At 52.9% G+C, this 4,729-nt stretch overlaps 1 long non-coding RNA gene across 1 annotated transcript; it reads left to right on the plus strand.

Moving 5' to 3' along the window:
- Positions 1-486: 486 nt before the first annotated feature.
- On the plus strand, positions 487-1,635 carry LOC129383788 (uncharacterized). The gene is made up of 2 exons (XR_008611664.1): positions 487-611; positions 1,371-1,635. It is a non-coding gene; the product is annotated as an uncharacterized lncRNA (long non-coding RNA).
- The last annotated feature ends 3,094 nt before the right edge of the window (positions 1,636-4,729 follow it).

Below are 4,729 nucleotides of genomic sequence, written 5' to 3' on the forward strand. Positions count from 1 at the left end.
GTGTTAGTTGCGTGCAGCGCGGCAGAGAGAGAGAGAAGAGAGCGCGCGCGCGCGCGGTAGAGGTGCAGGAGCATATACTACTGACACATATATTTTTTGGGAAGCTGTATAGAAACTCTATATCACGCGCTTTCTCGGACAGGCAAGGGCGCAGTCGATCCGGCGCGATAGAAATCGACACCCACCGTTCACCGGGACGGGCCGAGTTCAGCCAAACCCAGGGAATCGCGCAAACGAAGACAAAGAGACATCGCACCGCAGTGCACACTGCACGCAACTTGGCCCAATCGCCGGCGCAGGCAGTAGCACGCGCGCGCTGCATGCAGTCGAGGTCCGTTCGCGGCGCCGACGGAGTCTGAACACAGCAGCGACGGCAAGGCCGGCGCCGAGGAGGGCGAGCTCGCTGGCGGGCGGGCGGCTAGTTTATGCCGTCGCCGGCCCCCTCGAAGCAGCGGATCCCAGCTGCCGCACACAGCAGCAGCGACGGCGGCGGAGGCGCCGTCGCGTTCCCAGACAATGCGCCTTTTCATATTTCACGCCGCAGTCCGCCGCTTGTAGCGGCCGCCGGTGTACGGGCCTTTCCGGCGGCTGATGCTTCTATTCCACGCGCCGTATGTATACGCAAAGGGGGGGGGGGGGGTGGCACGCCGTCCCTCCCACTGCCTGTCTATGCATCGGACGCGTAAAGAGCCTCGTCTATAGCTTCTTCCGCGCGGAAGAGCTCCGAACGTTGGCCTCTATAGCTTCGCGCGGCCAATGCTCGTAAAGCCGCAAAGGCCCTAAGTCGAAACTGCGTACGGAGCGGGTGTCGAGAATGGGACGCGCCGAGGGCCAGCTTCGCCTCTTTCGGCCCCGCGCCGTGCTTGGACATCCTCGACGTAGCGCGGACATGTGCCAGAGAGAGAGAGAGGGTTCGGCGCCACTGAGCGCCGGTCGAAGAGCAAGGACCCCGGAACGGAGGGCCGCGGCCTTCGGTGCGCCGGAATTAACGAGGGGCCTCGGCTCTGCTGTCAAGGAACGCCGCGCGCGCGGTCCCCAAGACATCGTGTGCGCGTATTCCACGGGGGGCAGTGTCCTGGGCTCGCATTCGCAAGAAAGTACTTGCGCTATATCGAATCGTTCGTAAGAGCAAAAGCCGACCAATCGTGAAGTTGGACATGTCGCGAGCGAAGGTTGCCGGCCAGTGGCAAACAGCACTTAAGAACGAAAACGTTGAACGCGGGACCAACCTGAAATGCGAGCTCAAGAGGAGGCTATCGGGAAGCTACAGAGCCGCGAAGCTTTAGAGACCACCTCGCAGACTACTGCAGATCAATGATTTGCTGTTTTCTTTAATTATTTCGTTTTTTTCTCTTTTCTTCTTTTTTCAGCGCATCCTCTATATATGCTTCGAGAAGCAAGCGACCGACGACAGGACAACATGGGCGGAGCCTCGAATCGAGACACACGTGCAGACACCACTATGGAAGGCTTCACACGCTCGATATCAGCAGCAAGCCCGCGACCCCAACAAACTTCCGGTCACGTGCCTTATCAGTCTACTATACGGGAACAAACTCGTGTTTTAAGTTGTTCCAGTGTGCGGAAGATGCTTCTGTGTTTTCAGATGAAATAAAGGCGCGTAATGTCTCGCGACTTACATTTCTCCGCATAAGTTGAGGCAAACTTGTAAACTTGTTATGAACAGGTGAGTGAAACTGTTGAAAATCTGCGGGCTTATGTTCTTAACGCACCCCCGCTACTCTCCGTTGCAATCATTGGCAGCTAAATCTGGCGGGCCAGAACCGGAAGCCGTTCGGGGCCTATGTTTGTAAACAACGATAGTCTGTATATAAGTATTCCGCACGAAATACCAAACCACTACAACCGCGGGGAGGGCAACGACTCCGCGCGCACGCTGTTTACGTGCGGTACAACACGAGGTGGCGCGTCGCGTATTATACGAGGGACAACCAGCAACACGTATAAGCGAAATCTCGAGAGATCTATGCGTTGCACGGCAAAGATGCAAAATACTACAGCGCGCGCAGGCCGACGCAGGAAGCGAAGGAGAACAACAAAAGGAAGAAAAAAAAAGAAGTAGAAGACAGAAGTAGAAGAAGTATGAAGTTAAGAAGAAGCGGCCTCCTTTCTCTTACGCGGCCTCTTATTCGGTTCGACGGGAACGTAACCTCCGGCCAGACCCCCGCTTCACCCCGCACTAACCCCTCTGGCTCCCAATCCCGCGGCATGCTCCATAGATGCCCCGCTTGACTTTTGATTGGCTATGATTTACGCCACCAGGAAGAGAGCAGTAGTTCAGCGGCACCTTGGTCGGGGATGTATGTGTGACCGACGCCGGTGCACAGTACGCGTAGAGAGGGAGGAGCGCCCTCCCTCGTTTCCTTCCCTCATTCCACCCTCTCTTCATGCCACCCCGCGCCTCCTCCTCCTTCACATTGGCGCGCCATACGCTGCTGCGGCTGCTGCTGCGCTGGCTTTCTTCCTCGGAGGAGAAGCCGGCGCTTTGTGTGTTGCTTTTGTTGTCCGGATGTTTTTGTCTCGTGAGGTATGCTTATTACGAGCGCTAGATTATGGACCATTCGAAGGCCGCCTGGGTTACGGGCTCGTTTTATTTTACTCTCTGCAATGCTTTTTTCTTCCTTCCTTCATTCTCGGTCCGCAGTTTTGTCGTTCTTTCTTTTTCTTACTTTATGACTTGTTCATTCGAGAGTAGCACCGGAGCTGCTAGTAAATGCCGCGTGGACGGTGCGAAAGGTGGAATGCCCGATCTAAAAAGAAATTAATAAAAGATATAAAGAAAGAAAGACAAAGAAAAGCTCGCGCGCCCCGTAACCACCATACATACCCATAATCTTATGTGAACATGTTGTGTTGCTGTATATAAATATCACGCCTTCGTCATGATCTCGACATCGGTACGTCTAATTTACGTACGCAGGAGGGCGAAGGCATTTCCCTGCCATCTCCGATTTCCCCTGTCTCGCGCCAGCTGACACTACCTTCTGCCTGCCCATTTCCTCATTTCAACCAACCACATAGTTAATTTTCCCGCCGTTCTCCAGTGTGCTTTCTTTCTGCTGACACGCATTTCGTAAATATGCAGCAGACCAACGGTCATCTGCCCTGCCATTACACGGCCTGCCCAACTGGGGGTTAATTTCAACTGAAACATCGGCAACCCCCACTTGCTCTCCAATTCACGCCGCTGTCCTTGCGTCTCTTAACGCTACGGGTATAAAACTCGCTCCGACGCTCGTTGCCTGGCCCTTGGCCTTTTCTCTCCTTTTTCAAGCTTCCTTGCCACCAAGTTCCTGCCCCAGGTATCCAGTACAGGTAGAATGTAATGATAGCAAAGGACAGGGACGTTTACATAAATCAGGTGGGATATTGGATGTCGCAATTACCTTTCACTTCTTGAATAGGGATGGCTCTGTTTGTGTCATCGCTGCGCAAGAAGAACGAATGCCTGCAAGTGAATTGAAAAGATTCGCGCGCGTTTGCTGGCGAATCCAGAGCCTTGCAGTATGCTTTTACAGGTGTCACACGGCGCACTTTCGACCGCGATCGAACCCGATCGAATTTCTCGATAGCCACTGGCTTCGTTGTGCAAGCTGAGGAGGGGAGTCAATCACCGGTCGAGAATTTCGATGCGGATCGGGCTCGATCGCGATCGAAAGAGCCGCCGTGTGACACCGATATTAAAAGCGTCCTGGCAGCAAGCTTTATTGGTGCTAGTGACCAATAACCATCGACACGTGAACTCCTCTGCGCGTGGAACTTCGTCTCCAAAAAGGACACCTTTTTGAATAGTGGGACAGCGCGCTTTCGCAAGGTACAGCCAACCGCGAGTCAGAATTCGTGGCACGTTTCGGCCATTTTAACCGTGACGTCTTCATTCCCCCTTTCAAGGTGCACAGAAGCTGCCCGCATTGACGGACGACATAGGTGCACTGTCGGGACTGCGCCTTCTGCTATATACGCACCACGTTAAATAAAGATGGACCGAAGGTCACTGGCGGTGACAAAGGATTGTCCCTGGACTGTATGGACCACACGCGTCGCAAGGCCGGAAAGCGACACCCGTATCGCTCCAGTTCGTGAAGTCGACAGACCTCTGCATGTGAACGACTGTGGCCTTGATGCGCGCCTTTATATATATATATATATATATATATATATATATATATATATATATATATATATATATATATATATATATATATATATCGGGAAGATTACTAGAAGGAATTCTGGCACCATCAGTCCAGAGCTTTAGTGTGACCGGTAGTCCGGTATACCGCAAGAGGACTGGGCGTTTACCGGAATACCGGACACGCTAAAACTCTCGAATACCTACGGTAACTGCCGGCGGTTCAGCCATATAACTTGGGAATGATGGAAACATAGAACGTGGAATGGCCTAAACATTGTCCTTCCGGCTTCAACTGACTTCGCGGCCTCGTAAATTGACCACATTCAACAATAACTTTGCGTCAAGTGCACCGAGGTAACGCGTGATACATAACGCCAGAAGAAAGTCTGTTGCCACAAGCACAAATATATCATGCAACCCCACGTGACTACCGACCAATATACCATGCGATCTGAACGGTCGAAAAGCCAGAGTTCCCTGCAGCAGTTCTTCTAGGACACCGTACGGCAAACTGGTCGTTCGCCTGGTTGAGATCCTTGCATTTCCTTCACCTTTCTCTCTCTTTCCAAAGTA

This window comes from Dermacentor andersoni, chromosome 9, assembly GCF_023375885.2.
Source record: "Dermacentor andersoni chromosome 9, qqDerAnde1_hic_scaffold, whole genome shotgun sequence".
NCBI lineage: Eukaryota > Metazoa > Arthropoda > Arachnida > Ixodida > Ixodidae > Dermacentor > Dermacentor andersoni.